Here is an 11,447-nt window from a genome sequence, read left to right as displayed (position 1 = left end):
CCAACCATGCTTCCCTAAATATCACAGGTCTTGACCTCAAAGGGGGCCATTTTGGGTGAAATTACATTCTTGGCACAGCTTGATTTTAACACCATGTAAGTGTTAAAAGTCAGTATTTACAACATTCTTGCAAATATATACAGTAAACATCTCATTCTCAACATGTTGTTATAATAACCAATCATGTTGCACTAAAAAGCACAGGTCTTGACCTCAAAGGGGCCTATTTCAGGTGAAATTACATTCTTGGCACAGCTTGATTTTGACACCAAGTAAGTGTTAAAAGTCAGTATTCAAAAATCTTCAAAAAGTAATTATTCACAACTCATTCACTGCAAAGATATATAAAACATCCACTTTCACTCTTCATCCACATGGTCATCAATCTCTGAATCAGTTTCTGAATCACTGCCAAGAACTGCAGCATTCAACCGTGTATCACTAGAGTTGCTGGAAACTGGCATATTGTTTTGGTGTCTGCCATACCCAGATCTTCTCTCAACTGAAAAACAGATGACTTTATATCAAAAGAAAATTCTGTTTTAAAACTTTGATATTATAAATCTATTCAAGGGTAACATTACTTATTTATTTTCAAATGTCAGTAGTCTGGCCTTGAAGGCTTATGCAGATTTAATCACCACTGAGACATCAGTATTTCTGAAATTCGGTCACATTAAATTAGAAAATTGAAGAAAAAATATTGGTTATTATTATGCTTACCTTCCACCTCAAGTTTTAAGTTGTCATCTTCATGAAATTACACTCCTGAGATCAGTCCAAGCAAATTTCTCTTATCTGAAAACAAATATTTGAAATCATAAAAGAATTATCAATATGTTCAAGAAATTGGTGCTTTCTAATTTTTCTAATGCTAAACATGTCAATAGTATAGTTATATAGGGAAGGGAATTGACCTCCAAAAGCATAATCAATTGTTGAGGCCACTTTTGATCAATTATAGATATAAGATAAAAACAACTGTTAGAGCACATGAAAACAAAGGTAATCAGTCCTCAGTTTTAATATGACAATTGAAACCAATAGTCATTGATTCTGTAAACATATTTTTAAGAAGAAATAGTGAATGCTTTAATTGATTATGTGATTTGGTTATTGGTTTTGACTGGCAGCCCACAAAATATCCATAAACTAATTATTTGTTTGATCAGTGCACCACTAATTAACAGCTCTGGACAGTTTGTAAATATTTACTTAAAGAAATTACCATACTAACATTTTGAAACAATGCTTACCTTCTACAAAGTGGAAAAGTCAGTGTCTTCAGGCCTAAACAAGATTTACATGATGTTAATTCAAGTTTGTTTGAACAGTGTAACTTACATTACCAAACTTAAGAAAATCTTTTTACAAAATTTGTATTTCATGTGCACAAGTTTTGTCAGCCAATTTACAATGTTTAACTTAACTTTTGAAGAAAAAAAAAGAAGAAAAGAAAAAAATCATTAGGATTTGAACCTGAATGTCTGATAACAGAAAAAAAATTGAGAGGCCATCACTGTAACCACTAGGCTACAGATTCTACTGTTACTATTTGTCACTTTAAGCTTATATATTACACTTTGCAACAATGTGTCACTTGACGTCTGCTTGCTTTTCATAATCTGCTAGACCTTGATACAATGTTCTTATTCTAACAATATTAAATGTAGCCTGATATATCCTAGAAAACATCAAGCTACATTATTTTTTGTTAAAATGTGTATGTTTATACACAGTTACATCCTGTGGAATGCCAGTGTTATTTGACAGTGACAGGTGACACAGAGGGGTTTGCTAAACAGATGATAGAGCAAATATGATAAAATTCTAGCATAATTACAAAGATTCTCACCTTTAGAATGCTGCCTGATCACATTGTGAAAAATCTTCTGATGTCTTCTTATTTTTCCAGCAGTGATCAACAGGGTCTTCAAAACTACCCTTGTTTACCTCAAAGTAATCAGCCTTGAGAGTCCCTTACGATATTGAAATTTTTTTAATAATAAACATGTTTGATAAGTTCATTTTAGTGCTCTAAAACATTCAAAATAGTAATGAATCATGGTACAGTTGTGTAAATGTGACAGATAGTTTTCAGAGATATTACTTTACGCCAATGTTTATTTTTTTGAGATGTTGTATGGGGCAATTTCATACAACAGAAAAAATGTACTTTTTAAACATTTTGATATGAGCAAAAGCGTGACCCACCACAATTTTTTAGGAGTGTATTCTAATTTACTCTCTTCATGTGTGGTGAAAAAATTGGGATGGGTCAAGCTTTGCTCACACTTTTTATCACTCTGAAAATATGAAAATGCAGGTTTTTCCAAGATATTGTAAAATAGGTTAACTTTGAGGTCTTCAAAGAGGAAAAAAACAGGACTAAAACATATAAAAAAACATATGGAGGTAATTTCAACAATTTATTTAGCACTTTTATGCTAAAATTATCATGTTGTAGAACTTTGAATATCATGAAATTTTGTGGGCCAATAAGGGCCTTTATCATATCTTGTCCTTTGCTGGGGCAATGTGTAGCTGGGGCAGTTCAGCTGGTACCCATGAGATAAATATCATCAAAATCAGTAAGAGATTTCACATGAGCTTGAAAATGTTTCGCTATAAAGTTCGTTCTGGTTTGGAGCCCTTAATGCTGCAGTCTACCCAAAAATTGCCGAATACAACGGTAAAATCATAAAGTACTTGTAACATTCATAGTTTCTGTTTTGTCCAATTACGCACGTCGGCATTAGACTCGCTAATTGACGCTATGTGCCGTGAAAGTTGTTCTTAGGTTATGACAGAACAAACTTCTAAGGGCCTGGTCATTTATTTATACGGGTGGGTGTGCTGGTTTCAACTGTATCATAATTTGCTGATAAATAATATTCCTGATAAATTATGTGGTCTATTTTAAAATTATTTTGACATCAAGCGGTACCCCTGTTTCGCTTCTCCGTCTTCACTGGAAGATTGTCTTGCAAGATGTAAAATCGGATCGTATTGATACGGTCTAACATCCATTTCAGAAATGACATCAGGAACATGTTTTATTGCTTCAGAATCCACGGACACTGTTAAGTTGTGAGGTAAACTCAAAGAGGAAGCCATCAGCAACAGGCACATATGAGGTATTGCAAGACACAGGCCTGTGCATAACGTTCTCCCACGCGTCTATAGGCACGTTGACGTCCATCACTATGGGAAATGTTAAACCTGGACTCCATCTGTAAAACAACATTTCTCCAGCAAAACAAGGGTCTGCGGACATGATTTCGGCACCACATTCGGCGAGCTTGTCGATGACGTTGTGTCAGGATAGGCCGTATGGCGGCACGTCGTGTCTGATCCCGTGATGACGTAAACGTTGTCGAACTGTGTTGGGGTGGATACGGCGAAGTCCTGGGATGGTTCGGGCAGTCATCACTGCAGTCTGAAACCTGTGGCGAAGATGGGTCACCCTTTATCCATCTGTCCTGTCTTGGCGTTGTAACACGTGGACGTCCAGAACGTGGCCAATCGATGACGTCATTTTGTGTTCTGGTAGCGTCTCACCAGTGCAGAAATGGTGTTCCGGTGGCAGTGGAAATGTGCAGCCACTTGTCGTTGAGATATGCCCCACGGACCATCCCAATGGCCTCATGACGTTGTGCAGACGTGAGCATTGGCATGCTATGCGTTTCAATAGCCGTTTAATTTTTGAACGATCGCAAGGGCCGGGTCTGAGCTTTCCAAAGTGACAGTATTGTGGCATTCATTTGCTCTGTTTCTCTTTCCCGGACTGCACGTGCAACAACGTATTGCACGTCTCAAGGACGAACCCACTGACGTCATGCATGTTGGATACATGTCACTAATCTCTGAGTTTAAATCCTTATGTGTCTACACAGGTTTGATAAATTTAGATTTTAATTTTTGTATGCACAGTTTCTTTATCAGCCTAGTATATTAAACAACCGTCTTTCAGATTTCTTAGATACTAATAATGTTTTAACACCTGCCTAAGCTGGGTTAAGAAAAATCATTCACCACTGTTGAAAATGTATTTATAATTTATAAGATAGGAAACAAAAACTATTGTACCTTTATAGACTTTACAAAAGCTTTCGGTGTTGTTTGGCGAGTGGGATTGTGACAAAAATGCAAATGATTGGTATTGAGGGTAAATTCCTGAATCTTGTTAAATCAATGCATAACAATGTCAAATCACTTATACAATGTAATAATGATGTATCAAACTACCTCTCATATAACATTGGCGTCAGACAGGGGGAACATCTGTCACCATTATTATTCTCCATTTTCATAAATGATATATTGAATCTCATTTACTAACTTCAGACTGTAATGGTGTAAATCTAGACTATATTGAAGACGAAGATTTGGTGATATTTGTAAAGTTGCTAGGTTTATTATGCTCAGATGATACAATATTATTTGATGAATCGCCAAGGGGACGACCAAATGTCTTGGACTCATCTAAGGACTATTGTGATTCATGGAAGCTAAAAGTGAATGTAAACAAAACTAAAGTTGTAATATTTCGGGGAGGACCATCAAAAAGCACAAAAATTAAATTTCATTTGGATGATAAATTACTTAAAATAGTTGATAGTTATAAAGTTTAGTGAAAAGCTAGAAAGTTAGACTTGCCTTTAGACTGTTTATTGTTATCACTTTATGGTAATACCTATCTTGACCCATGGTGCAGATGTCTGAACTTTCGAAAACCTTGAAATTTTGGAGAAAATTCATTTAAAATTCTTAAGACTCATTACAGGATTAAGAAATTCAGCCCCCGCTTTATGCTGTATAGAGAACTAGGAAGATTCCCTATTAAAATTATGATATATAAACGTTTATTAAACGTTTGGCACAAGTTAACTTACCAGGAAGGTGTTTTAAGCCTACCAACTTACCAAATTATTTATCACTTCAAAAACAATAAATAAAAAGATAATCCCTGGCTCTGACACGTTAAAAATATATTAGACAATACTGGACTCTCATATGTTTGAAAATCCTCAATTTGTACAACCCAGTGGCTGGTCTCAAAAGTTGAACATATTCTTAAAGATCAATTTATCCAAAACTGGCACAATTATATTATTTCTAGTCCCAAGGGAATTTACTATCAACACCTAAAGTCATTTCCTAATTTGCATATATATATTTCCTCCTTCCAAAACGTATTTCTTTACCATTATTGAGATTTAGAACATGTGATCATAGTTTATCTATTGATATGGGTATAATATTCCATGGGTCGAGAAAACGTGTCAACTATGCACTTCTAAAAGCATCGCAGATGAATATCATTATATTTTTCATTGCAAAGCACTATATACTTTGAGGAAACAATATTTACCTACCCATCTAACCTCTTTTCCCAATTGAGTTTACGAAAATATTATCTGTAAAACATCTCGAGATATAGTAAATCTATCAAAATATATCCTACATCTATCATGTCTTGTCAGATGAAAAAATGTTAATATGTCGTTTTCTGCCATCTTTATTTGGATTTGGATTTGTATATATGTTTACAATATACGCCTTTGTACCACCAAGGTGGTTTATGAGAATAAAGAATTGAATTACAACTGGTGTCCGGATTAACTCAGCCTAACTTCACACTTAAGTGGTTTTAGAGTTTCGCGCGATCGGTCCCAACTTAACGGATTTATACAATATTTTTCGCGGTTTCGGATCTCTATAATTTGAGATTTTTGCGATTTTGAATCCTTCTTCAACTACGGAAAAAGGTGTTCGCTCAATCGATCCCAAGGCGGCGTTGGTTCCGCACGGTACCACACAATTCAGTGCTCAGATTTTCGCGGTATCAGGTCTACATCACTTGTATATTAAAAACATAACACCACATAGAGGGACACATCTTTTTCCTACCAATAGGTTGTACATGTGTAAACAAAATAAGATTAACAAGATTTATGTTTTGGTGTCTGCCAGTTTCTACCGCTAAGTCATAGGAGCTGAGTCGGAATTTTCATAAATGCTTCCTATAGTGATATGGAATAGATTTGCGTAAATAATATTGAAGCGAACATTGATTGATAACAGTTTTATATATTACACAAACTCAACGTTTAATCTAATGTTGAAATGAAAACACGCAATTGAATTATTCAGTACTCCCAGTTGAAATGAAAACACAAACTCAGCGTTTAATGATAAATGTTATGTAAACACAACATATTATGTTGCTATTTATAACCAGTTCAGCGTTTGAATTATGTGTTTTACTGAAAAAAAAAAAATTAAAGTCGAACCAATCTTGTTTTACGTTAACCAGTTCAGCGTGAACTGTTCAAACACGTAGTTTTAATGTGTTTTATCAAGAGTGAAAACACAAAGTGGAAACAATGTTGTTTTGCATAAACCAGTTCATCGTCAACTGTTCAAACATGCAATTAAATTATTGATTACCCGAGTTGAAATGAAAACACAAATTCAACGTTTGGTGATAAATGTAAAACCTGTATTAATCCAAGAGCCCTATTGGCTACATTGGATGGAGTAATCTAAATATTCAGTAAATAACAAAACCGAGGTAGCAGTAACAATCCACAATTTCTCAAATATTTTCACCACATTAAAAACACACGGTGTCCTCTCTACCAATAGTGGTATAAGATGTACAACCTTTGATTTGCTATGATAGGCATATTATTTACATCACACCAGGAGTTAAGACAGTCAAGCAAAAAATATCAGGTCTGCTTCTGACTCAGCTAATATCAGCATATCAGCAACAATCACACCCACATCAAGATTGTCTGAAGCAAACAGCAAATTTTCTATATACATGTTAAATAACAATGGTGACAGGAGACACCCTTGCGTAAGGCCACAATTCACATCAAACCATGTGGTATTAAAACCACTTAGAGCCGTGAAGGTCCGGGTTCGAATATTGATCTTCAGTAACCCATACTTGTCGTAAAAGGCGACAAACGGGATCAAGGTGGTCAGGCTTGCTGACTTGGTTGACGCATGTCATTGGTTCCCCATTGCGCAGATCAATGGCTCAAGTACACCATTGATACTTAAATGTCATTTCCAATATTACGACGTTTCTTTGCCTTTCAGTATATATCTTCAGATGTCATAAAGTTTTCAGGTATATAGGTATCACATGTGATCCTTCGTCTGATTAAGACTAACAGCCGATATCGGCTGATGAAGGCGATTATCTAAATTCACAGACCACGTTAACATTGAATTTCAAAAATTGCCTGGGGATATATTGAATTTACACATCCTGTATCACATGTTATATCGTTGGGTCTAACCACTTTGAAGTTTTCAGACTTGCTTGACATGTCATAAGGACAGAGACAATAGTCCACAACAGACGTACACGCGGTCGAGCCTTATGGAAAATCATTGCAAATACTTTGTCTAACATTAACTATACACAATGTTACCTGAAATTAAGAAATCTGAGTTTACCTTAGGCATTTATTGTATTGTCGATTACTCCTCTTATTGGTAGATAATCAGTGCCCCTCAATTACGTTCATCAGGTCACCAGTTCACACCTACTATTAAGATCACAACATATATAGGTCATACAAGGTACATAATATTTTACAAACTGCACTAGAAGGGTATCATAGAATTCAGCACCGTCAGTTTGTCTTGTGGGTTTTGCGGTGGAAGATAACATACACACATATAGTAAGTGCCCGTATTGGGTACAGTGTTCACGGGTCTTATACGATTGCCAGCTCATAGGTCACATGTAATCAGTTATTACACAATGAAGTGATGTGTTTTGTTTTGGTTTTGGTTTTGTTTTTAAGTTTTCTTTTTGTTTGTGTTTTGTTTTGTTTGTTTTTGTTTTGTTTTGTTTTGTTTGTTTTGGGGGTATTTTTCAGTTTACAGAGTAAATGTTGAAAGTCAAAACTCGTTGAACGGGGACAAAACAAGAGATGGAATTTGTTATAAAGCAAGTGTTATTTTTCTAGAAACGTGTTACGATTGTTATTATTGTCAACCTGAAATACAATGAAACCCATTTACGATCGTTTTTCCACCTGACATATAGAAGAAAACAGCACGATTGTCCAACATAAAACATGAACTGTGTTTAAAAAGGCCAATTACAAACGTTTCTCACCTAAACTCAAGACGACAAAATAGTTTGAGAGCCAACATGAAACAAAACATGCTAACATAGAACACTTGTGTCACTAAGTACATATTAAAACATAGACAATACAAGTAATAATTCCACCTGTAACAAAACAAAAATGTTTTAAAAGCTAACGATGAACATTCTCCTGCTCACACCAGCGGTTAAAGCGCTTAAAATCCATTCATTTTACCCAACAGCAAGACGCAAACATATTATAAAGCTCATTATATTCGTATTTTCCCAAAAATGTAGATACAAATGTGTTCTTTGAACATTGCTGGTTGATTTGAGACACTTTGCAATTGCCGCTCCATTTCATGCTCGATATTTTCGATTGGTGACAGATCTGGGTACATGTAGGCCGCCCAATTGAGTTGATCGATGCTCATGCTGGTGATCACTGGATTGTCAGGTCCAGACTCGATTCCTTACAGACCGCCGCCATAGAGGTGGAATACTGTTGAGTGCAGCGTTAAACAACAACCAACCAACGTGTAGCCCTGCTTTATGTCACTCCAGGACCGTTGGAAAAACGGTAAATTGGCAGTTTGCAAACTCTAATACTGGTTTCCTGCAGACTTCAAATGCGTTTGCGCCTCCGCGTTAATGTTCTTCTGTCTGGATGGGCTTCGAGTAGTGGAAGGCACCCGTGAAGAGCCACCTCCTCGTGGTGGGTGCTGGGTAACGCTGAGACGTCTTTGGGCCGGTTCTATCAATCGGCTGGTCATGCCAGGCCCTGTGCATGGATTTTAGGCAATTGCACAAACTTTGATTTGGAATTGTTCTATTGATCTTGGCACCCTTTCTTCATAGAACAGCATTTGTTTGACTTTGTGACGTGTTTATCATGAACTTCGCCTAAACTCTTATGCCCAGTAGGCGGTGGCTCATGGGCCAATCTGGTGGAAAAATTAATCTTTTATTTTTCTGCTGGAGTATATCATCCGGGTATCCTTGGTGCTACAAGTAGGAAATCCACTTGTTATTAGCATTTTCTTCACGATACTCCGTGGTGGGTGGGGAACTCGGAGGATGAACCACATTACAAACAAACATGGAATGCCAAACCCTTCGCAAAAAATAAAACGTCCACTGGATAATGACGATGAGCTACGACCTTTAAAATCTGTAGAACATAATTGATAAAACACCTCTCAAATTGAACCCTTTTGCAATATCGAACGGTGTTCAAGGCATAGTCGGCGAGGTTAAAAGCGTCGGACGATTGCGATCAGGTTCTTTGCTAATAGAATGCAGCCGGAAGCAACAATCCACCAATCTCATGTCAATAGTTTTGTTTGTCGGTGTTCCTGTTTCAGTTACAGCTCATAAAACACTCAATACCAGTACAGGAATTGTTCGAGACAGGGATCAGTTGTTTACTGATATGACTGAAGCTGAAATAGTGTTTAAGATGAGAGATCAAGGTGTTATGTTTGTTAAACGGTTCTCAACACAAAAGAACTCACAAAACACAACCTACTAATACATACTCTTTTCATTTTCAACACCGACTGCCCCGACATCAATAAAAGCAAACCCTTGAAGGTCCGGGTTAGAATATTGATCTTCAGCAACCCATGCTTGTCGTAAGAGGCGACTAACGGGATCGGGTGATCAGGCTCGCTGACTGGGTTGACACATGTCATCGTATCCCAATTGTGTAGATCGATGTTCATGTTGTTGATCCCTGGATTGTCTGGTCCAGACTCGATTATCTACAGACCGCTGTCTTATAGCTGGAATATTGCTGAGTGCGGCTTTAAAAGTAAACCCACTCACTCAATTAAAGCAGGTTACTGCAATATCAAAGTTGATACCTTTATTCTAAACCCGTTGAGGTGTTTCAAATGCCAAAAATATGGCAATGGCGTCAATAGGTGTACAAGATCACATGTGCTCACTGCAGTGAGCAAACTAATACCAACTGTTCAGGGACTCCAAAGACTGTCCTGTTTGGAAAAAACAGATGGAAATAAATAGAATTAAATTTTGCAGAAACATCAGTGTCTCTGATGCAAAGAAACGTGTTCAATCTCAAAGAAGGCACAGGAACCTATGCGCCTATCGTTCTGACAACCCCCTGAAATAACCCCCAAAGTCAAGGCATCATCTATTGCCTGCCAGACAGAATAGACTTTGTTGAAATCCGAAGCACCTCAAATTTACTCAAATGAACAATCAACTCAAACATCTGATTCACTCTCAGACATACAGACTCTGTATCAAGACCAATCATCGTATCTCAACCAGAATCAATCACCAGCACAAAAAACAAAAAAGTCTAAAAATATGTGAAACAAACCAAGCCAAGAACTGAATCTTGGAAAGGACATCAAAGTTCTGTTTCAATTGTCTTCATTCCACTTAACTTGGCAGAACACACGCCAGGATTTACAAATCTACTTTTTACAAATGAACAAAGCTTTGAATTGAATTAGATTGAATGTGGACTTGGTTGATTCGATTTTTCATAGGTAAATCTAAGCTTTTCCTTACGTGTGTCCTGATGAATGGGTGAGTGAGTACAGCTATACCCCGCTTTTGGCAATGGCAAATACATGTCAAAGTCTGCACATAGGTGGGAATCTAACCAGGGCCTGGTTACAACTGTCAGTGAAACACAAGCATTTACATGATCCTTTGGTAAACACCTTTCCCCTTCTTCATGTCAATATCTGAAATAATACTGATTTGGTATGGGCAAATGAATAACTTGTTGCTTTCTAACGTATATGTATTGGCCATTACATCGGTACGATTTTGTCCTCTTCCATCCTGGCCTAGTGTACCTTCCTGGACTGAGGACAGCATCACCTCGCTTCCAGGACAGCCTGTGATATTGCATTCATCAACTATCACACTGATGAAGAAGGTTATGGGACACCGCGTGCTTTACAAATCAGGTGAACCTTTCATATGCGGCACATGGTCATGCATTTGAATTACATTTAATAATGGCGTCCACCAAGTCGCCGTGCAATCAGCTTGTCAGTTAAAACTATTTCGTGAAATTATCTTGACTGGTGGACTTCAGATGTCTGGGAATGCGATGATTGGGATGAATATGGAGTCAAACGGACCGATCATCTTTCACGGTAAGCACCGTTCATACAGCAGTATATCCAGCAAAACTGCTGATGCAAGCAATATTAACTTACTGACTCCCAGTAACCAGTTTGTCGTTTATGCCACATGTAAGATTATATTTCAAGACAAAGTACGGCTTAAAGAACAGCAATGTCATTGCAGAAAATGCAGACTTCATTCTGAGACAGAT

The sequence above is a fragment of the Haliotis rubra genome, unplaced genomic scaffold, assembly GCF_003918875.1.
Source record: "Haliotis rubra isolate DU_JTF1 unplaced genomic scaffold, ASM391887v1 Scf1583, whole genome shotgun sequence".
Classification (NCBI taxonomy): domain Eukaryota; kingdom Metazoa; phylum Mollusca; class Gastropoda; order Lepetellida; family Haliotidae; genus Haliotis; species Haliotis rubra.
This window is presented reverse-complemented; position numbering follows the sequence as displayed.